This window comes from Eptesicus fuscus, chromosome 10 (genome assembly GCF_027574615.1).
Source record: "Eptesicus fuscus isolate TK198812 chromosome 10, DD_ASM_mEF_20220401, whole genome shotgun sequence".
Lineage (NCBI taxonomy): Eukaryota > Metazoa > Chordata > Mammalia > Chiroptera > Vespertilionidae > Eptesicus > Eptesicus fuscus.
The window spans coordinates 49,842,661-49,867,981 of NC_072482.1; positions in this window are offsets into that span (position 1 = coordinate 49,842,661).

A 25,321-nucleotide genomic window follows, 5' to 3' on the forward strand; every position below is an offset into this window, starting at 1 on the left:
CTCAGTGGATAGAGCATCAGCCTGCAGACTGAGGGGTCCCAGGTTCGATTACAGTCAAGGGCATGTACCTTGGTTGCGGGCACATTCCCAGTAGGGGATGTGCAAGAGGCAGCTGATTGATGTTTCTCTCTCATTGATGTTTCTAAGTCTATTCCTCTCCCTTCCTCTCTGTAAAAAATAAATAAAATATATTAAAAAAAAACTTTTCCAAAACCCACTTCATCTTCCTTGGTTGCTACATATATTTGTTTTGTTTGTCAACAAATATAAAGTCCATCTTTTAAAATATAATTAGATTATGTGTTTTGAAGAAACATTATTAAGTGCAAATGGTTTTCTGTGTGGGCATATGGGGGTGGTTGTGAGCATTGCAGTAACATGTAGGCAGATCTTGTCTTTCAGAATATGATCCTTAACTGGAGATGTAAAACACGAAAATAACCACCTAAGGCATAAAATGTACAATGTCCTAAGTAATAATGACAAGAAGTACTCAGTGTGCTTGAAGGAAAGAAGAACATTTGTTGGGTTATAGGCAGTGGCATTTTACCTGGTTCTTCAAGGATGGATGTGGTTTCAGTATATTTGAGCAGCAGTTAATCCTGGTTTAGGAGAAAGGAATGGATTTCAGAATGTGAGAGGCTGCTAGAGGGATTTGATGTATTGTCTCACAGGATGCTTACTAGGAATGCTCATGATTCTGGACAACTTTTGCATCGTTGCAGCTGGAACTTTAGTTTGTTATTACTTTTTAAGTCATTTTGTATCTTTGAGTAAATAACTATTTTTTGAACCATTTTTCTGTAGTGAGTTTATGATGAAATAACACAACTTCAGCCGCTTGAATGAAAGGTTTTGTAGATTTCAGCTTACATTGTTTTTATTAAAAATGTTTCTCTTCTCCAACTGTTTTAGGAAAGGGTTTGGTCAAACTGGAAAGAGTAAGTTGATCTTTGTGAATGTTTGTTAGCAAAGTCTCACCTAAATTTTCACTCTATGCAAAATCAGATTACAACATAATCTAAGAATCAGAATAACTTTGATTTAACAAAAATATTTTTCTTTTTGTACCGATAGCTTGTTTCTGAAGTCTTATGTATTGAAAAATAAAATATCTTTTTAAATGAAAGTCAAATGATGTGTAAATGCATTGGGCAGCATAGGCCACTGACAACATTCTTAACATTTAATTTTCTCCACTACCAACAAAGTGGATTTTTTTTCAAGTTCAGAATAACTAAAAGTAAAAAAAAATCACTTTTTAAAAGATTATATTAGATATTCTATTTATTTCTGTTCCTTTTTTAATGATAAGGACATTGTGACATCTCTGTATTTATATTTTTGTCTCTCCCTATAGCTATAACTAAATCTCTCTGACTGTCTGTCTATCCATCTGAGAAATATTTAAGGAACTGACCTGTGATTATAGAGGCTGGCAATTTTTAAATTTGTAGGGAAGGCTGGCAAACTGGAAATTCATTCAGAAGTTGATGGTGTGGTGCTGCGACCACGTTTCTTCTTTCCTGAAAACCTTAGTTTTTGCTCTTGAAACCTTCAATTGATTGGGTGAGGCAAACCCACATCAACAAGGGTAATTAGAAGATGTGGATGTGAACTTCATCTACAAAATACCTTCACCATAACACCTAGGTTAATGTTTGATTAAGCAATGGATTACTACAGCCTAGCCAGGCTGACATGTAAAAATGACCATTGCATTTCCTCTAACAATGTCTGTCAAATAATGTCAAAGACTTAAGGCTTCCCAGTTTAAGAAGGATAAGCTAGTTTTCGGAGGAGAATAAATGTGGTTATCCAATATCAACCCCATGAAATCTTAGGTTAAGCAAAGATAATTTCTAAAAATTGAACTTAGGCTTGGAGGAAAGATATAGAAAATTGAGCATTCATTTACATTTTCCAATGATGATTCTGATCAGGGGAGTTCAGAGTGATGAAGTAGAGCTGAGGCACTGGAATGTTTCAAATCACTCTAGGAGTTTCTAGCACTTTATATAGAATAATCCCTTTACTCATCCCCTTACACTAAATTGATCTTTTATAAAATGGTCAATTAAAAGAAATACAGAAACTAAGTTCTCAGGAAGTTCTAAAGTGACTCCTTTATGAATGGACAGTGCCCTAAATTTTCCTACACAATACCATACGTTTCTAGAGAAATCTCATGAGTACCTTCCTTGCTTATGCTATTACTAAAAGCCATGCACCGGCGGGGTCCCTTGTGCTAGCCTGTGGGGATTGGACTGAAACCGGCTCTCTGACATCCCCCAAGGGGTCCCGGATTACGAGAGAGTTCAGGCCAGGCAGAGGGACCCCACCAGTGCACGATCAGGGCCAGGGAGGGACCACGGGAGGGCTCCAGGGCATGTCCGGCCCATCTCGCCCAGTCCTGACTAGTCAGACCCCAGCAGCAAGCTAACCTACCAGTCATAGCGTCTGTCCCCTAGTGGCCAGTGCACATCATAGCAACTGGTCAAATGGTCAAATGAACAGTTGGACACTTAGCATATTAGGCTTTTATTATATAGGATTAGTTTATTTACATGTAAGTATTTGGAGGCAAAGCTTCTGAACCTTATCAACCCCAAAATAGTTGTGCATAAATAAACTTGGAAGAGAACAGAGATTGCAGCTTTAGCATTTTATTTTGTTTTCATATTATTAAAAGATCTTCAATGTAAATAGATATGCTATTAATACAGAAATTAAGTCATGAGATTTTTATGCAATTTTTAATCAGTTTACCAACTTACTTTAATTAAATATTGCTTAAATATAAGTATTTACCATTTTATGAATTAGGAATTAAATGGGCATGATTTTAAACCATAAAAGAATACAATATTATAACTAATGATTCCCATTGGTTATAAATATATTCCTACAATTTATTTTTACATTAATATCCAAAATATGTATTTAATAAGCAAATTTGGAAAATGAATGAAAATAAGTTAGTTATTTTCATTTATGACAAATTCATATCAATATAATAATTGCTTTTCAAATGAAATTATGAATGCTACCAGGACTGTTGAAATCTTACAGCTTATTTCGTCCCCTTCTTGGCATTTTATAAACATTATAAAAGATGTACTCCATCTAAGATGTTTTGTTTTTTTCTAGTTCTTAGCTGAAATGAATGTTTTCATTGTTTAACTTTAATGATTCAGTCCCAAGATTAGCTAATTCCCTCTATGGTCACTTAATACATAATCAACAAACTTGATTCTCTGATTCAGTGTGAGGGATAGTTATTTTTCTAGGCTAGAAAAAGAAAACTATTCTTTCATTTTTTCCCTTGAGCTCTGCAGAGGTAATTCCCTCATATATGATCCTATCATGTGTTTGCCCTGAGAAAGGTGTATTTTTCAACTCAGTCACACTTGCCTGTGTGCTTGTAGGAATAGAGCGGGCAATATCTGGGAGGACTTTGTTACTGGAATGCACATTCCTACACAGTTTATCTTTGATATTTATTTTTCTAATGCCTACTGCTTAGAAAACCACTATTTTTTAATGCCATCTGTTCAAAAGCACTGTCCTTGGAAATTTATATTCATTATCTTTTATAATTTCAACAATAAACTTAATGGCTATAATTTATCCTCATTTTAAAGATGAGTTTAGTGTGTTTAAGTGTATACTTATGTATACTTATCTAATTGATGTGTTTTAGATATATGCCCAGCTATGTCATTATACTGAATCTTTCCCAATGCTAGTGTTTATCTATTATCTACTATAGGGTAAGAATAAATGCTTCCAATAATATTTCAATGGTGGCTTCTCAGTCATTTAGGACCTGATGCATCAGTTTATTGATTTGAGATTGGCCTACTTCAAAAGTTAAAAAAAACGGGGGGGGGGGGGAGGGGACATTTTTTCCCTCTTAATTAGTCTTGCTCTTTATGAAAATAGATTTACTACCAGAAGAGTTGCATGGCCTTGTTTACTATAACAGAACATGTTTGCCCTCTTGCTTTGTAAATTTTGTTATTTTATAGCTGGTCTAATTTCAGCTCATCACATTTCTCTATCGATAATAATTCCTGTGTTAAAGGAGAATTCTAAGATGATAGTCGAACAGATGACTCAAACAATAATTCTAACCATTGCTTGAGTAAACTAATCTCTTTATAGTCTAATATTTTAACCTCACACCCCACCTTGTCTCTGCTCCTTTGAAATCTGCCTGTTTTTATTAGTTCTAAGGCCTCTGCTTTTCATTCACCTATTTTTTGCCAAAGTATGGTTGAAATATATATTAGCACATTAGCCTTCATTAACTTTATTTAGTAAATATATAAGCAAGTAGCATTATTATAAAGTACTATTAAAATTAAATAAATGTATTTTCATGTTTCTACTAGTTCTTGGATATTAAATTCTCATTCCATTTAACATTATATTGTAGCAGAGGGGGAAAATAATTCTTTAATTTTTTCAAGTATTTTCATGTGATTACCAGTATTTGCCATAATCCTTGAAATTAAGTTGATTTCTTAATTTGTCTCAAACTAAATTGATGTAACTAGTTTTAGCCAGTGGACTTATAGAACAGACAGTGTTTCACTTACTAGCTGAGAACACTGAGCAATGATGTGCTTTCTTTACCACTCTATCCCAGGCCCCACCAATGTCAGAGACCAGAATTTATGGATGAGATAGCTCTACAATGAAAGAAGTCCACTGGATATTTATCTTACTTGACAGAGCAATACATTTTTATAGGATTAAACTAATGATATTTTGTGACTAATTTGCTACTGTTGTGAGGCCCAGCTGATGCTGAATAATACACTAATTCAGTATCCAAATACTTGGCAGTGCCTTCCTCATTCCAATAATATTCTTTTAAATTAAAAAAATATATATGTTTTTAAAGAGAGGAAGGGAGAGGGAGGTAGATAGAAACATCAATGATGAAGAAGAATCATTGAATGGCTGCATTGATTGGCTGCCTCTGGCATGTCCCCTACTGGGGATCAACCCCGCAACCTGGGCATGTGTCCTGACTTGGAATCAAACCAGACCTCCTGGTTCATAGGTTGATGCTCAACCACTGAGCCACACTAGCTAGGCATTCCAATCAAATCTTCACTGTAAATTATTTTCTTCATTCTTTTAATTATAATGATTTTCTTTAAAAGGTGGTTTTGCTAGATATATTTTTTCAAGATGTCTCAATAAGCTTGACTCTATATCACAACATAAATTCAAAACACTCTAAAAATAGAAATTAAGCATTTGAGATTAAATTTATAATAATTCCATGGCATTATGAAAAATTAAATTATAAGAATTAAATGCATAGCAAAGCAATTAGACAAATAGAACCCGACCCACACACATACAGACATACTTCAAGCAATTATCCTATTCATACATCTTTATTATATTCCCATACTTACAGCCATGACAGAAAGATATGGTGAGGTTTATAAATCAGTGCAGTATAATAAAAGAGCACAGTATATTGCCTCCAGACTTACTTTATGAAATCTTAGGGACTATTGTAGCACCTTCATTTTCTAGTAAGTGCAATGATTGTTATTATTATTACCATATGAGTAACTCTTTATTACTCCATATGAGATGCACTTTGAAAGCATACAGTAGATTTTATTTCTTACATTAGTAAATACTACATCTTATGCTAAAGTTAAAGGATAATTACTTATATCCACAGAAATTCCCCTAGGTCTGGACCACCTCTGCTCTATGAAATACCTAACCCCACTCCTAAGCATTTCAGGGATATAGAGGCCATCTCATAAATGTGCTTTTTTTTGCCATAAAAATGATTTAACAGGTACACAGAATCAGATTTCATGTGTTCTTTCCATTCTGTGTCTCTTATTAGGGGGCTGGGCTTAAGGTTCTTCACATATAAACTGAGGATATTAATAGTATCGACCTCATATTATTGTTACATGATTAAATGTGTTTTAAAAATGGGTAAATTGCTTAGAACAATGCCTGGCTCATAAAAAGCCTATCAGGTTTTGTTTGTTTGGTTTTACTTAATAAAAACATAAATGCTTAAATTTTTTATTATGACCATCATGAGACTATATGTCCTTCTTTCACAAATTAACAAATAAATGAGTATCTGACAAACTCAGATATTTATATTAGACAAAATATGTTACTTTAGTCATAAGGAAAGGGACTTAATTTCCTCAAAACTTCTGTTGCAACTTAAAATCAAGACACATCCTATTCACAGCTATGGGGAACTTCTCATGTTCTTGCTGCACTGCTCACAGCCTAAATTCTTGGCATTACTCACTGAAGGCGGAGCCTCCGTATGACCCATTGTTATCAATCTTGCTGCCATCATTGGCTTATTGTCCCTCCACCAGTTCTAGTCTGACATAAAGCACCACAATTCTTGCACTAATTTTTGTTTGGATTTGTTTGTTGATTGGTTCACATTGGTCCTGCCAGCACTTACCATCATAAATCAACATTAAAAATAAACAACAACCATGATATCTATCTTTACTTTTTTTTCTTTTGAGTTTTCCTATTACAGCTCTTTGTCACTACTCTATGATTTTGGTGATAGACACTGATCTCAGAATCTTTACTTTCATATCTTTTTGAGATAAAGAAAAAAAAAAGTAAAACCAAGTAGTGTGCTGAGTGTATATATTTTATTTCACCCATCAGTTCATATCCCAGGATGGTGTTGCTGGGCAAGAATATCCCATTACTTCCAGTTCCATCTCTGAATGTGGGTGTCAGAAGCAGCTGATTTCCCTGCAGAAGTGTTAGTACACAGTGCCATTCCTTCTTCCTGATCCTCTTTCAACTGTTGTGTGTATAAACTTTGAATGTCTGAATAAAACAAATGACAGAGGAATTAATAGTAACTATGTAAATTAGCATAATTAATTTATAATTCTCTGTAGAGTGATTCTATGTGTTCAGTATTACCGGTATCATAGCATAATTTAGAAGTAGGTGGAAATTTAGCACAGGAAACCAAAGTATGAATATAAATGGAAGCCAGTAAAGTCTCTAATGCAGTGAAGGCATATAAAAATGCCAGTATGCATGGATGCAATTTAAAGTTTTCCCTATCAATATTAAGATGAAAATGTCATAGCTTACATGGGTCATGGCATTTAAAAAACATAATCAACAAATGAAGGAAGCCAAACAGAGATAAAACATAGATTTCCTAGGAGGGAACAAACACACATATTCATAAATACACATTTTCTCTCTCCCTCCCTCTCTCTCTCTCTCTCTCTCTCTCTCTCTCACACACACACACACACACACACACACACACATACACACACTGATATACTTACATAATCATATTCTTATATATCAAGTAGGTATTGTAAATATGTATTAGAATACTTGTAATTTTGAGCTCGTTAAAACTATCACAGGAGATATCAAAATCTAGGAGATTTCCCATGAGATCTGACAAGGCCATGAAGTAGAGAAGGTTAGAATATCCAATGTATATTGCCAAGGATTGTGGATATGCACAGCGATTAATGGCTCTGAAATTTCCATTTCTCTTGATTGTGAGCCACAGTTAAAACGCACTGAGCCCAAAATGTCCTCTCCCATCTCTTTAATGTCAACCTTAACCTTAGGTTTACTTTCACACCTCTTGGCTGTACTTTCTCCACAGGATTCACTTATGAATCATCTTTGAAACCAACAATAATTGTTGCCACTCTGGAAACAAATGAAAGTGAGGCTATAGCAGATTTACTTTATTTGGTCTATCACAATTTAATCTTCAGCTCTAATAGTTTATTTGCTAATCCTACTTGACTAAATTTTTGCAGAGGTCTTTAATCTGTAATGATATTTATATCAATGCCCACAAGCAGTGCTATAGTTAATGGTCTGTTGTCATTTCCATTATAAACTCCCTATGGCACAAGTAACACGAGAACCAAGAACCTGTGACTTTCTTAGCTAAGGGCACATTTCAATGCTCTTCTAAATTACAGTATTAGCCAGAGCACTTTTGTCAGGCAGTATTTTTAGGCAATTTAAGAAATAGCATTTAAAGGGGAAAAAAGAAATTAAAACTCTATTAACAATCTTAATAATCAAACATCTGCAGGTAAAATTGGTTCTGTGTTTTGTAGTTCCTTAAACAGGTTAAATGTATATTAATATTAATAAACAGTTTTACATTGTTTTTGCATATGGATATATGCTTTTAGCATCTGGCTTCAATTAAATACAAAATAAATTTATAAACGTGAGGGACATTTTATATTTATGTCTCACTCAAATTTTTAAACAACTCACTATATGTAGAGAGGAGGCATGAATGAGAAGTATTAACATATATTTTATGAAAGAGTTTTATAATATAAACATTGGAAGGGGCTGATAATTATTATTGTGATGTGATTGAAATGAATAAATATAACCATAATATTATTTTCACTGAATAAATTATACATCTGAGTGTTTCATTATGATGTTACAGCCTTGCCTTGCTTAATGGAGCAGAACATAGAACCAATAGTTTGCTGGTCTCTTCCTGACTAAGCTGCTATGCTTTGTATGGGGTGGCAGCTCTTAAGAGAATAGTCTTTCCTTAATAAAACTGAGATACTCCAGAGTAAACAAGCAAAAGAAACAAAACAAAACAAAATAAAAACAAACATGCAAATTCAGAAAATACAGTGTTAAGATTTTTATTTAAAATAATTGCCAGAAAGAAATATATCAACTACATCATTAATTCTGAAATGTACATTACTGAGACCTGGAAAACACAATGTGTATAAGTTTCTAAGGTGACTGTCTTTCATTCCCCAGTTTTAGGGGAGGACAGAGGACAGCTTACTGGGGCTCCTGGTTCCTTATATAACAACTGTCTTGTCCAGGCTTCCCTTCCCCCTGTGCTTCTCTTAGTCAGTGTGACTGTGAGGACCATGAAGGGAAATAGGCACAGAACTTCACTAGATTGTGGCTGTCTCTACAACAAAATGCAAACCTTCTGTGAATGACTCATTTTGAATCAATTATTTTATGATTTTTTCCTAACACTTAAAGCAAATGCACTTAAAAAATCATAGCCATTTTGTCATATATTTTTGAAATTTAATGTATATCTTCCTGACTGTATAAAGAGAGCACACTGATAATCATTTAAACTGTCATTGACAATTCAGTCAGAATTTAAATCATTGTATTGTGATCTAATGCAGCAATTCCCCCAGGGCATATTGAGTTATATAAGGCTGTTAGCCATTATGTTAAGTGACCTTACACTGTGTTGTATCTGCAGTTCTTATGTTCTACTTTTGTGGATATTTTTTATATTTTCCTCTGATGCCTAGCCCTAGGCCGGCATATTTTATTGTTCTTATTGAAACTGTTAGTCTGTATTTCAATTTAATTTAGTTAATGTAATTTAGTTTTTTTTTACCTTACATTTTAGCAATCTTATTTCATTTGTCTTCTATTCTACTGGCAACCCAGAAAAGGCTGTTAAGAATTCATGTAAAACCATATTCCATAGTTGTGAATGAGAACCTGAGTGCATTTACTGCTTGAGCATTATCTCAAATATTGTGCAACATGAATTACAATGCTTAAAAAGTTTTCTTGTTCCTTACTTCATACTTTGTATATCACTATATATGTTTTGAAAATTACTGACTTCTAGGCAGGTGAGTTGTGATATAGAAGAATGACATTAAATTATCTATAATAATAAAAGAGTACTATGCTAATTAGACCAGAAATCCTTCCGGATGACCTTCTAGAAGAAGCCGAGGCTGCGAGGGCCGAGCCCCTTGCACAAATTTCATGCATCGGGCCTCTATATTTATAATAAAATACTAATAGAATCCTAAGGTTCTATTATATAAAATATAAAATAGATATTTTGGGGTACTGTATGAATTTTAGAAGATAGTAGGTATCTACTACAACTCCCTTATACTCTGAATTAAAAAATAATAATTTGGATGCAAAAAATCTAATAATGAGGTAATACTTTATATAAAATATATTCATTTATTAAACTTTTTTTCATGGTAATATTGCATTGGCAATTGTTGAAAACTCATACTGCATGCATGTTCAATGATAAGAACAATGCTACCTTACATATGTTGAGGGTTCACTATGTGTCAAGCATTGTTCTAAGTAATGGTCATTTAGTAAATCATTCTAAGTCTCAAAACAAACCCTAGGAAGTAGATGCATTTATTCTTTTAAAGATAAAAACACCAAAACATTAACAAATATGAAACCTTCCTCTGATCCCACAGGTAATGAATGGGGAGTGAGAATTCTAACCCTGTGGTCCAGAAACAGAGCTCTTATTTGGGTACTAGTCTAGTTCCTTACCTATTATATACCGTATTTTCCGGCGTATAAGACGACTGGGTGTATAGAAGATTTTCCTGGGTTAAAATGTCGTCTTATACACCAGAAAATACAGTACCTCAGAAGGAGATAAAGCACATCCACTAGAACCAATCACAGTTATTATGACTACTAGTATACAGAAACAGAAAATCACCAAACAAAAATCCACACACTTTTATGATTACATTTCTTTAAAAATATAGCTTGTAAAGTAATTTCTAAAATGCATAAAGAAAATGACAGAGATAGAAAAATTATGGGTGTTCTTTTCTTTTTTCTTTTTCTATTTTATATATTTTTGTTTTTTTGTTGTAAGAACACTAAACATGAGATCTACCTTCTTAAAGTTTTAGGTTAACAATACCATAGGCAAAATGTTGTACAGCAGATCTCTAGAATTTTTGCAGAACTAAAAAAAAAAAAAATTATACCCATAGAATAGAAACTCCCCATTTCCTCCTGTGGCCAGATACCATTGTATTTTCTGCTTCTATGTATTTGACTATTTTAGATTTCTTATACACATGAAATCATGTGGTATTTTTCTTTCTGTTATTGACTTACATTTTGTAGTGAAAATATTTGGAAGGATATTCATTCATTTTTTTCCTCATCCTTGTAATAGATAAAGGTTCCTCCAGATGAGGAGGTTGGAAGAAAAATAGTTTTTAAAAAATGCAAGTATGCATTTGAATGGCTTTCTGAGGAGTTTCAAGTTTCTCCTTATCCAAGGAGGGCTCTACAAAAAGGAAGAAAAGGAGATCTGAGATAAGTTTTGAAATGCTCTGAGTGAGCCACAATGATCAGAAAGTGCCAGAGTAAGGTTTGGTGCAGGGGTCCTCAAACTTTTTAAACAAGGGGCCAGTTCACTGTCCCTCAGACTGTTGGAGGGCCGGACTATATTAAAAAAAAAAAAAGAAAAGAAAACTATGCACGAATTCCTATGCACACTGCACATATCCTATTTTGAAGTAAAAAAAAAAAACAAAACGGCAAAAACACCCGCATGTGGCCCGCGGGCCGTAGTTTGAGGACGCCTGGTTTGGTGTGTGGGCTGCCAGGGGCAAAGAAAGAACTCATAGAATTCAAAGATATGGTGTTCAGAAGCAACCACATTTTCTGGCTCCTAATTTTGTCCTTGTAGTTGACTTCTTAACTCTTCTGATCTGTAGTTCTGTAAAGAGCCAACTGGTCTCTTGGTTTGGTGAATAATTCAGTCATAGCTCAGAATTCTTATCTAGTTTCACTGAAACTATCTGTATCTATCAAACATTAAAGCACAAAACTGGCTACTTTATCTTAAAATAGGAAGGGGACTAAGTAGGTGAATGACAGTGTATTATAGCAAACAATATCATACTGATCTTCAAAATGCTTATGTTTCTTATTTCTAGTTGACTGGATTCTGGTGGTTATGATGTAGCCCCAGCTAGTCCTCTTTTAACACAACTGGGCTTTCTTAGGAAACAGGGGCCAAAACATTGAGTCTCTGAATAATAGGTGGCAAAAGTCTATTTATTTTTATGGCTCATTTTCAATAAAAATTTTAAGATTTAGGGTAAAGAAAGGCCAATATGAGCTGCAGTCTCTGGTTTGTTGACAAGTGAGGAATAGATAGAAGAAGCAGACAAAGTCGGGTTAGATAGCAACTGTGCCAGCAGGAGATGGTGGGAATGCCAGAAGCCATAGTTACCTGCTAGTGATCTAAAAAGGCAGGTCCAGTGGGATCAACCAAATTCTTGTCTGTTTTTCATGCTTTGGGTCGAAGTTTGTCACCTTGGTCCACATAGGTCCTCTTGCCCATCTGGAACAAAGGTAAATGGATTTAAGTGTGTCTGTGCCATTGGGGAACCACGGAGAGGAAAACACCCTCTTGTTTGGGAACTAGTCTGGTTGCATATATCCACCAAGTGGACTTCAGATATGCAGTTAGGTTTCCTGAGGTGGAAATCCGTGGTTCAGAGAAGTATCAGCAGCCATGAGGCCTAATTTTCACTATTTACCAGAATTCTCAGGGTGCTGAGTGGCAGGTGAGAGGAGAAGGATATTGGATAGAAATAGGTCACAGTATCTATTCTACATGCAGCCCTTACTGTTTTTTATGCCTGAGGATTCTGCTTACTAAGCAACCTCAAAGGCAGGGACAACTAGTCAGGAACCTGACAACAGAGCCTTTTATGAGAGAGCGGAGGAACAATCATGCCTAGTCCCTTCACCTGAACTAATGAGAAGAAAAACCCCTCAGTTCAGTTGTCTCGCAGATTTTTCCTGTACCAACCTCTTAACTGTTATTTTAGGCAGTTTATTTTGTTTAATTATCTAGTTCCATTACAAAGTAGGATGACTTTGCTTAACATTGCATTTAAATATTACCTTCAGAAGTGTTATTTACTATGTTCACGGAAGAGTTTGCTTTGCACGTTTTATTATATTCATAGAGATTGATGTATGCTTGTTTGAATTTAATTTAGACTGAAAGAGTAGATAAAAGGGGAGCATGACAAAACCCACAGGATAGCATTAAGAAAATGAGGCAGAATAATGCTGCCAAAGAAATGCAAATCTTTCAAAGTCCATTAGTACTGTTAATAGAGAAGTAGAAGAAAAAGCATCAGCTGCCTGGCTGGGGTAAATAGAGTGCAACTCACCCAGGCTCCCAGGGCCATGCCTGTGAGTGGGTATTTTTACACTTCACAGACTCAGAAACGTGCTTTAGATCATCATTAAATAAAATTAATGCATGTCCTGTGCTAAGTAAAAGACAAACTTAGCATTTTTCTTCTCTGAGTGATAATTGGCCCTACTTGTAGCCAGTGGCCTTGCTTTGCTAGGTACTGTTTGATTGGAGGACTGGATCACAAAGAAATGGACAGTGATTGGGTTTTCCTTGTTTTTGGATAATTCTACAATGCACTAATGATGTCACACAAAAAATTTGACATCTAAGTATTACAAGAGGCTTAACAGAAATGAAACAATATAAACAACATTTTGAACAACTCACGCTTTTTGCAGGTAAAATATCTCCTGTAGGTGAGGAGAAACGTTATCACTTCTACATTGTTCATACTGGAGTCATTATTTAGGAAATGTGATGTCCATGGGAAAAGGCAATGAGTGATTCTCCTGAAGAACCAAATGAAAGTGATCTTTTGATTCATTCGATGATTTAAGTAAATCCGGGCATTAAAATAGTTAAGAAAACACTGAACCCTTTCAATTTAATAAGATTCTGTTCATTAAATACAGCTGTCTTATTTGAGTGTCAAGTGGATTAAATGTGTTAAATGCCCAAACTATAAAAAAGCAGTGCAGCAATGAAAAAGTTGAAAAATAATAGACAAGAAGGCATCACCTTAACTTCACCCTTAATTAGGGACAGAAAGCATATGAACTTGGAATAAACTCCAACATTATTATGCCTCTTTACTGAAACAGAAACTAAATATATATATGCTAGCGGGATAATTAAGTGGGTTCCTCAAGCAGCTTACTAACTTCCTAAATTCCTACCTTACTAAGAGGGAGTGATTTTGTAAGTGACTTTGACAATAAAAACAAACTGGTTCAATAAGAATTTGCTCAACTGGATCTGTTTTTTTTATGTTCATTTGTTTCTTTTTTTCCCCCTGGTAGACTATTAGCACATTTACCAAGATTATTCTATTACCTGATTAAGTGTGTGCTGTCTATTGCACTAAAGACATCTATTACTCTGCTCTTGCATTGCAAGTTATGTTGGCAAAAGTATTTATGTAGCTGTTCTTAAAATCTTGTGCTGAAAATGAACAATTGTGCTAATACTATTAGCATACTAATGCAAAAACAGAGAATCCATTTCCTTGTAATACCCTGACCATCAGCTATACCTGTGATGGTGGCTTGCTCCAGAGAAGCCCCAAGTATAATTGCCCCCCAAATAGCATTTATATTTGGAAGCTCAGTAACACCAAGTAAATTTTCCTCTTATCAAACACCTCTCTCCTGTCTTTCCTTTACACTAAAGTATAAATAGTTGATAACTAGTTAAGTCTGTGTTTCACAAACTGGATTTGCCAAACCGAACTATCGGGTATTCAGCTAGGTCAAATTTCCATAGTCAAATAAGCTTGAGAAAAACTACAGCTTGTCTTTTTGGAGAATCATAATGTTTATTAGCATGTGCAGGCATTGAATAGTCCTGCCACTAAGACATTTGTTTATCTTCATTCAACCCAATGTTTTCCAAATGTGCTTTATTTTGTACTCTTTTTTATTTTTCAAGCTCCTGTTATCCTTAGGAATAATTCAAGGACTATAGTTAGGAAAAAGTTAGAATCAAGAATAACCCTCCTTTGGGATGGAAAGTGGATATTCAAGTCTTGGCCTGTTGTAGAGAGTAATGAAGTGAGGGTGAAAGTATCAGTCAGGGTCATCTCTTTGTCATTGCCAAACTGTTCTGCTTGGGGTTGAAAAAACTGCCTTTTGTCATTCACTCCATGGTGGACCAGAAAAACACCAGGTAATCACTGTAGAGAGTCCTCTCAAGATACAGAAGTGTCTTTGTTGACCTATGTAGTAAAACATTTAAAAGTGAGAATCAGGAGAGGTGTTGATTTTTTAAACACAACAACATTTTCATTAGAAGCCAACTGGCCTGCAGACTAAAGGGTCCCAGATTCCATTCAGGTCAAAGGGCACAAGCCCTGATTGCTGGCTTGATCCCCAGTAGGGGGTGGGCAAGAGGCATCCAATCAAAGATTCTCTCTAGTCATTGATGTTTCTATCTCTCTCTCCCTCTCCCTTCCTCTCCAAAATCAATAAAAATCTATTAAAAAACAACAACAACTACATTGTAGGCATTTGAAGAGGGTATGAGTGTGCCAAAAAGAAAGAAACTTGGAATTTGAGATGTACAGATCTTTTTGAATACTTACTTTGACATTGTCTATATCTAGATCTATTTTTTTCCCTTTGTGTGTGTGTAGAATTGGTAAACAAATGAGAAAAAACAACCTGGTATATAATGTGCCATTAAAAATGCCATGTTACACATTTTAGTTTTGAATTCTACATTCTCTGGAATAAAATTGTCATGGAGCTAGAGATTGAAAAAATGCTATAGAAATCTTGATTCCAGAATAAATTAGATTGGAATAAGAAATTATTTACACACATAGTTTATAAGTAAAGTAAAAATTATGAACTTGTGTTTTTGTTTTGTTTTCAGAGAAAAGGCTGTGTTTTTTGGAGTTCTAGGTTTCCAACAAAATTGAGAGGGAAGTACAGATTTCCCATGTGCCCACTCCCATGCATAGTCTACCCCATGATCAACATCACTCTTACAAAGGTACTTTTAACAAGGATACATATACATTCACAATCATAACTACCCAAAGCCCATAGTTTACATTACAGTTCACTTCTTGGTGTTGTACATTCTATGGCTTTGGGCAAACATATAATGGCATATATCCATTATTATAATACCATATAGAGTATTTTTCACTGCCCTAAATATTCTCTGTGCTCTGCCTATTCATCCCTCCCCCACCAACAGCAGAAAACCACTAAATTTTTGTACTATCTTTATACTTTTGCCTTTTTAATTATCTCATATAGTTGGAATCATACATTATATAGCCTTTTCAGATTGGCTTCTTTAACTTGGTAATATGTATTGAAGCTTTTTGTAATATGTACCCATGCTTTTTCATGGCTTGATAGCTTATTTCTTTTTACTACTGAATAATTTCCATTGTCTACATGAATCAATTATTTATACATTTGCCTACTGAAGGACATCTGTGTTGCTTCCAAGGTTTGACACTAATGAATGAAGTGGCCATAGACATTTGTGTGCAAGTTTTGGGGTAGATGTACATTTTCACTCCTTTTGGTAGATACCGAGTAGCACGATTTCTGGGTCATATGGTAGGAGTACGTTTAGTTTTATAAGATGCTGTCAAACTGCCTTCCAAAGTGGCTGTCCATTTTGTATTTCCACCAGCACTGTGTGAGAATTCCTATTGCTCTGCAACCTCACTAGCATGTGGTGATAGAAGTGTGTAGTGGCATCTCATTGCTGTCTTAATTTGCATTTTCCTGATGACAGGTGACATGGAGAACCTTTTTTACAGGTTTCTTGCCATATATACATCATCTGTAGGGCGGTATCTATTAATGTCTGTAGCCCATTTCTTAAATGGGTTGTTTTCTTGGAGCCCTGGTTGGGAAGCTCAGTTGGTTGAAGCATTTTCCTTATATGCTATGGTTGTTTGTTTGTTTGATCCCAGTCAGGGCACATTCAAGAGTAAACCAATGAATCTTAAGTGGGTGGAATAACAAATAAATGATTCTCTCTCTCTCTCTCTCTCTCTCTCTCTCTCTCTCTCTCTCTCTCCCCCTTCTATCTCTCTCTGAAATCAATCAATCAATAAAAATTTTAAATGGGTTATTTATTTACTGTTTAATGATATTGTTTCTTAAAAATGAAATACCAGTGTAGCAACCATAGCATTGGTTATGAAATGTTATAACAGTACTGCTCTTACTGACAGAATACAAAACATATTGCACTGCAAGTATTATAGTGATATGAAATAAGATTTTTTATTTGACTGATTAACTCATAACCTTAAATATTTTTGCAAAACTTAGCATTTTATTTTCTTTGCTAGTGGCCTGGTGCATGAAATTCGTGCACATTAAAAGGGGGACCCAGAGTCAAGTCCCCACCCAACCACATGCGCCTCAAAATCATGTGAGATCCAGACCAGGCCATACCCCCTCCCCTCATTGAGCTAGATCCAGACCTGGCCAGTTCCACCCTTGTCAATCCCCGCCAGGCAGCGGGCATAGCCTCAGGTCCCCTGGCCCGGCGCCAGGATGGGGGGCGTGGCATGAGGTCCCCCAGATGGGGCAGGGGGCATGCCTTGAGGTCCCCTGTCAAGCCCCGCCAGGCGGGGGGGGGGGTGCACAGCCTCAGGTCCCTCAGCCCAGAACCAGGAGGGGGACACAGCCTCAGGTCCCCCGTCAAGCCCCACTGGGCAGGGGGTGTGGCCTGATTTCCCCTGACCCAGCACTGGGGGTGCACCTTGAGGTCCCCTGTCAAATCCTGCCAGGCAGGGAGGTGCGGCCTGAGGTCCCCCTGCCTGGCACTGGAGCAGGGGTAGCAGCCTGATGTCCCCCGGCCTGGTGCAGGGGTAGGGGGCGAGGCCTGAAGTCCCCATCAAGCCCTGCTGAGTGGGGGGCATGGCCTGAGGTCCCCCGGCCTGGTGCAGGTGTAGTCCCCCGGCCTGGTGCCAAGGCAGGAGGTACAGCCTGAGGTCTCCCAGCCTGACTCCAGGGCGGTGGGCATGGCCTGAGGTCCCCTGTCAAGCCCCATGGGGGCAGGGGAGGGCATAGCTTCACATCCCTGCTGATTGCTCATTAAGGCTCCTTAAGGGAACTTGGCCTCAGCTGTGGGTGCAGCCATCTTTGTGATGGAGTGATAGTCCATTAGCATATTCCCTCTTTATTAGATAGGATTATAACATGCTTAAGCATTGATATTTTGTCTGTTATGAAATATGCACTAAAGTATGGATTCTGTAACAACCATTGGTTTCATAAAACACCCACACACATATACACACATGCATGCATTTTAAATTTTGAACTAAAAGTAAGCAAATAAACAAAAGACATATGTGATTGTTTTACTGTCTCCATGGATAAGAATACATTGAAATAACAAAAACAAAAAAAAATCAAATAGCTATACATGCTTCTGTGTACCCATGTTAAAGAAATTTCCCCACGACACTATTACACTATTGTCATCTCGAAGAAAATGTGCCCCTTGGGAACCCAGGTGCAAGTGGTTTGACTGAGATATTTTAGAAATCTGAGATGACTTCCATACCTTTTCCAAACCGCTCTATAGTGTTTTCCCTTTTTCATAGCTATTTCTGAGATGGTGCAGCTGCAGCTATAAGCATAACAATAGTTCAACTTCCTGGCATCTACTTTCTGATTTAGAAACAACAGGGAAATAATTGTCAAGACTTGAAATGCATACAATAGTTGTACATTCACAAGTTAATATGAACCTATTTAATTGTAACACCTACAGATGGTTTTATAAAAAGTTATACTTCAACAATATCTCTTTGACAATAGCTAAATCTGAATTTAAAGATTTATATGGCCTGACTTGCATTTATGTGGAATATTTTATTCTTTTATTTTTGATTACAATTACTTTGCTATAAAATAATAGGTTATAAGAATTACTGTGAATATATATATATATATATATATATATATATATATGCACAAAAGGCTAATTGACTGAACGTACATACGTCCGACCAACCAACCAACCAGCTGGTACATATGACACACACTGGCAATTTGAAAATAAATGTTGACTCACACATGCACAATACATATAAAGCTCTTGCTGGTGCCAATTGCATGCATGTGTTTTAATCTGTCATTGACGATCATGAATTTGGTTGTTTTTGTTGACATTCTAAAACTGAAAGAAAGCGGAGATTTTCAAACCTATTTGAGTGATGATTCCATTGATTCAGTGGATGATGCCGAAAAGGAAAATGTTCCCATTGAATTTCTTAATAGTATTACTCCTTCGGGACTACTGTGTCATAAATTAAAATTGAAAGTAGGTGCAATCATCATGCTACTGAGAAATCTTAATAGTAAATGGGGTCTTTGTAATGGTACTAGATTTATTATCACAAGATTGTGACCTAACATAATCGAAGCTGAAGTATTAACAGGACCTGCGGAAGGAGAGGTTGTTCTGATTCCAAGAATTGATTTGTCCCCATCTGACACTGGTCTCCCATTTAAATGAATTTGAAGACAATTTTCTGTGATGCCAGGATTTGTGATGACTATTAATAAATCATAAGGACAAACTCTAAACAAAGTAGGAATATTCCTACCTGAACCCATTTTCAGACATGGTCAGTTATATTTTTATTTCTCTCGAGTTCCAAGAGCGTGTGATGTTAAAGTTAAAGTTGTAAATGCTTCATCACAAGGAAAATTAGTCAAACACTCTGAAAGTGTTTTTACTCTTATTATGGTATACAGGGAGATATTAGAATAAGTTTAATCACTTTATCAGTTATTGTTTTTATCAATATTGTTTTTATATCATGTTTTTGTTATTTTTATATCATGTCTTTGTTGTTATAGCATTTTGTTATTTATTAATCAATTTGTTATTTTAATATACATTTTACTAATTTTCTTTCATTTCTGACATTTCTATTATAGAGAAAGGGCAAATTGTGATATTAAAATATTTCTTCTAAATAATTTCATTTCACCATGCATGAATCTGTGCACCGGGCCATTAGTACTTTATAAATGGTAAATACAAACAAATGATAGAACTTTTAAAAAACAAATACATTTCTTCTAAGAAATACTAATTATTCATATAGTATTTGAAAGCTCTGTAATTAATTTTCTTATTGTATATTCTAATAAATATATGATTGAACTTAACAATAAAAATCACTTAAAAGAAACATTTTATTTTGAAGAATTTGCTGAGAATAAGCCCTGCGTGATTTTAGAAATTGATGTAGGGTCGGGGCTACATAATGCTAAACAAATGTTAGAAAGGAAATAACAAAAATAAATGTGTATTGCTTCAAACTGTAGAAAAAGTGGAACTATTAGATTTCAATGTGTGCTCAAACTAATACATGTCAATTTAAAACAGTTATTTTTGTTTCTGTTTTTAGGTCATAGATGCAAGTATTGCTCAAGTTTTACATTTATAAGTAAAATAATTAACATGGATTAAACGCTTACTATATGATAGACACTGTGCTTAGTTGTTCCCATAGATCATCTCATTTAATTTTCAGAACATTATTTTTTATATATTACTAGAGGCCCGGTGCACAAATTTGTGCACTCAGGGCGGGGGTGCGGGGGTGGTTCCTCAGCCTGCCTGTACCCTCTTGCAGTCTGGGAGCCCTCAGGGGATGTCTAACTGATGGCTTTGGCCCGCTTCCTGCCGTGCAAGTGAGAGAGGCTCCCGCCACTGCCACTGTACTCACCAGCCATGAGCCCAGCTTGTGACTGAGCGGCACACCCCCTGTGGGAGTGCACAGACCACCAGGAGGCAGCTCCTGCATTGAGTGTCTGCCCCCTAGTGGTCAGTGCGCATCATAGCAACTGGTCATTCCACTGTTCAGTTGATTTGCATATTAGCCTTTTACTATATAGGATTGCTTTTCATATAGTACAAATGAAGAAGCGGTAGCATAAAGACTAGTACAAAAAAATAAAAAAATAAATAAAAGCACATACAAAAAAAGACTTTAGTACAATTAATATAGGATAGAACCAGAGTTTGAACCATGTTTTTCCATGTTCTCACAAATATAGCCTGAAGTTAAATTAGCTCTAGTAGAAATGGAATTACACTTATATTGCCAAAACATATTTTTATAATAAAGCATAATAGCTTTTTAAAAACATTTCCCCACACTTTAAATATGCCATTTCATTGACATTGATATGGGAAATTTGGACTGGAACGTGTGGTGTTTCCCTGGGCAGGATGGTTCCCAGTCTCTTGTCTGCTGGAGTCAAAGAATTAAACCATAGACAAAATGTGGTATAGCAAAAGATGGAAATTTATTGAGAAAAAAGCACAGACTCCCATGTGGGGAGGGGGAAAGAGTCCCATTGAGTACCTTTTTCCTATGGTTTATAAAGGCTGCAGATCTTTGTGCCTTGATATCCCCTCTGATTGGTCACTATCCCCTTCTGATTTGGTCACTATAGCAACTCCAGAGCTCAAAGGTTGAACCTCACATGGGTCACGTGAGGCTCTCCTCCCTTATTGTTTTCCTATCCCCTTTGGGCTTTCATCTTCCCCCTCTGAATGAGGGGATTCCTTCCCTTTCTATAATAATGAAAGTGTAATATGCTAATTAGACCAGAGGTCCTTTCCGACGACCTTCCAGATGAAGCCTGGGCTGCGAGGGAAACCTGGGTCCCTGGTGCCAGAGGGAAGCTGGTGCAGGCAGCTGGAGGAAGGAAGGCCTACTCTTGCATGAAGTTCATGCATCGGGCCTCTAGTATTTTATAAATATAGACCTTTTGCTGTTTCCAGCACGCTTATTCTATGGAAATGTACCCCTTGCAGCTCTGTAGCCCTGTTCTTTTTCCATGAACCCCTTAATTCTTCAAGTTTCCTAAACTTGCCTATTTCACCCCTAAAAACTCCTTTCAGCATGTGGCTCATGTTGATGCATGGCTTATCCTAGCAACCCAAGTACTTTATAGAAGCCTTCTTATTTTTATCTGTCTTTTTTGTTGTTGATGTTTATTTTATTTGCCCTTATTTGGAACAGCACTTGGGGTACATATTATCTCTTATTCTTGATGTTTATACTTTCATAAAAAAACTAGCAGTGTATTAAGCTAAATGCTTAAACAATACAAAGGAAATTTTACACTGATATTCAGAACTTCTTTTCCAGTGTTCTGAAGCAGTAATGCTGTTACTGTAAAAGTCCTTTGACATAAATTCAATCCATTCTCTCCAACTAAATCTAAATAGATAGTAACATAAAAAATATTTTATGTTTATGAAACACTATTGAAAGTAAATTATTTTAAAGTGGTTTTATCTCATGAACTTAATGTACTATTGAAATCTAAAAATGCCACAATATTTTCTATGCTTTGTTGAATAAAACTATGTGTAGAGATCGTCCAAAGAATTCTGAAACTAAATGAGATAGCTGCTGCACTCATAGTACCTAGAACGTTATTGACAGATGAATAGGGTCCATCTATTTAATGATTCATTCAAATGTCTATTAAGTTAAAATTGTACTAGTCATTGGGATAGATTTTAATGGCACATTGCCAGCCTTTAAGATGCTCAGTCAGCTGGGGGACAGTGGGACGGGAGCACACACAGATGGAAATAATAGGCTCTGATCAATGACACTGAGAAGTGCAACATTATGCTTGAGAACCAGGAAAGGAGTTTTGGGGGAGTTGATAATAACGTGTATCTCTAGTAGAGATTAGAAGCTCACCAGTAAAGAATGAAATTGAAATTTGTGAAAGTAGAAAGCAGAACACAGCATGAGGAAAACATAACGAGATGTCAGAATATAGGGGAGTGGCAGGGGATTTGGGGAGGTGGCACAGTCCTTATAAGCCAAGCTGAAATGTTAAGCTTTTAGGAAACCTTCAACTGAGTATTAACCAAACAATATGCAATTTTATATACTATTATTACCTCACATGGTAGATAGTAAAGTAGTACTTACTATGTGTTTGCTATTGGAATAAAATTGTACTAATAAAGAAATTTAAGTGGCATATTGAAAAAATTCAGTGTAAAGAAATGAATCAGGAACATGTTTTTCAGAGCTAATATCAATTAGATTCAGTAACTCTTGAGTCCTTTTTTTTAATCCCCATTTTTTTTTTTTTATTGACTTTAGAGAGTGAGGAAGAGAGACAGAAACATCGATGTGAGAGAAACATTGATTAGTTGCCTCCCATATGTACTCCGACCAGGGATTGGACCCACAGCCTAGGTATGTTCCCTGACAGAGAATCGAACCCCAACCTTTTGGTGCACAAGAAGATGCTCCAACTAACTGTGCCACCTGGCCAGGGCTCTTGAGTCTCTCTTGATAACTAAGTTGCTTTATTGCATCTTTAAATGTTACATTGATCATGAGAGATTTTGCTGTGACATTAGGCTCCCATTTGATGGTCATATGCTTGCTTGGTAAAAGTCTGACTCAATGTTTAGGGCAGTGATGGCGAACCTATGACACGCGTGTCAGCACTGACACGCGTAGCCATTTCTGATGACACGCGGCCGCTGAGGCGGCCGCATGCTGAGGATGAAACATTTGCTGCTCCTGAGGATGAAACATTTGCGAAATAATGTTTTTTCCTCAAAGTGACACACTACCCGAGTTATGCTCAGTTTTGTGGCGAAGTTTGGCACACCAAGCTCAAAAGGTTGCCCATCACTGGTTTAGGGTAATCTAACTACCTTATGGTCCATCCCTATGAAATCCATGCGCCCATACATGTCAGTGAGTTCTCTTTGCTAAAATGTCAATCTCAGTCCATATCCATCACCCCGCTTTCAGCAAGTCAGTAGTATGATCTTCATATGGGAAGGACAGCATATGATAGTAAACCTTTGTTTATTGGACTAGCATAAACATTTATCACTTTTTCATGAAAATGAATGTAAAAATAAAAATATATACAACTTCAAAATCAAACCATTAATTTAATCCTGCAAAAGAGCTTGTACTGTTTCTCTGAAAATCTTTTAACAAAATTGACATGAAAATTTTCATAAATATGTCTGCTGTCTACAGTAGCACTAATATATTACAGCAAATAGAGAGAAAAAAAGTCAAGTAAAACACTAGTATCTGCATTTTACTATTGATTTGAGTGAATCCTTAGAAAACTGAATGTAACAGAAACCCAGGACAGTTTTGGAAATTGTATATATGCTCTGTAGCAACTTTGTGTGACTTTTTATACAAGCACCTTTTTTTATTAGTTATATAAAATGTTATAAAAAGAGGGGAGAAAAAGCTAAGTAAAAGTTACTGAGAATGTGATTTTAAAGAACAGATTACTCTTTGAAAATCAACTTTGCACAATTTCTAACATACTATAAAATTTATTCCAAGTAAAAACAACTGCAAATTCAGCATTAATCAAATTATGATTAATGTCATCAGTCTTACCCAGAATGAAACCTGCTAACCTTACTTTCAGGATTTGTATTTTCATTCTGTAGCCACTCTGGTTACAGCTTTTGCTTCTTATTTTATTTTACAACATAATCCCTGATATGTAAATTATCAGTAATTTTTAGAAGTTTAAATGCTTTCTTTTCATACTGGTGTTTTCAGTATGTATATAGGTATTGTTGCTCATTGGAGACTGAAGATTTGGTTTTCCAAATGCCATTTTTCACAAGTGTACACAGACATTTTAAAATGAGAGAAATGGTAATATATATATATATATTGCTTTTTTGCATGGAAATAAAAATTAGTCTTTGATATAACTGAGCTATTTTATATACATTCCTGATAATTTGGTATGATTATATTATAATTGACTGCATTTTGAGACATAACTACTTAGTAAAACGTGATTGCAAACGTTTAAATGCATTGTATAAAAATTTGTAATTCATTAGTTAAAATTTATTCTAATGGGAAGCTTAAACTGTTCATATATATTTTAAAAAACAAGTATATGTTCAAGTCTTATAGTAGTAAATGCAATTGTGTTTGCTCTCAGGAAGATAATAGTTCTTATTGATACATGTCCTAAGCTGGTTGCATTTTCCTTTTGTTCTCAAAAGTGTGTGTGTGTGTGTGTGTGTGTGTGTGTGTGTGTGTGTGTGTGTGGAAACAAACAAAAAAGAGCTGTAGTTTTGAACTTATAAAGCTGATATAGAGGCAAAAATCCTAGAAAGGAGGGCAAATTTAGCAGACATTGCCACCAGAAACTAAATGGCAAGAAAGAGGAAATAAGTGTTTTTCCTCACATTAACAGGTACACTGGACGTGGTGTCTTTATTCAAAGTAAAGAAAGTGCCCTAGCCAGTTTGGTTTGGCTCAATGAGCAGAGCCTTTGGCCCTTGGACCAAAGGATCCAGGGTTTAATTCCAGTCAAGGGCAAGTACCTCAGTTGCAGGCTAGATTCCTGGTCCTGATAGGGCACGTGCAGGAGGCAACGAATCAATGTGTTTCTTTCACATCAGTGTTTCTCTCTCTGTGTCTCTTCCTTCCCTTCCACTCTCTCTACAAATCAATGGAAAAAGATCCTTGGATGAAGATTAAAAAAAAAGTAAAGAAAGTAAAGTAATAAACAGTCATGCAAG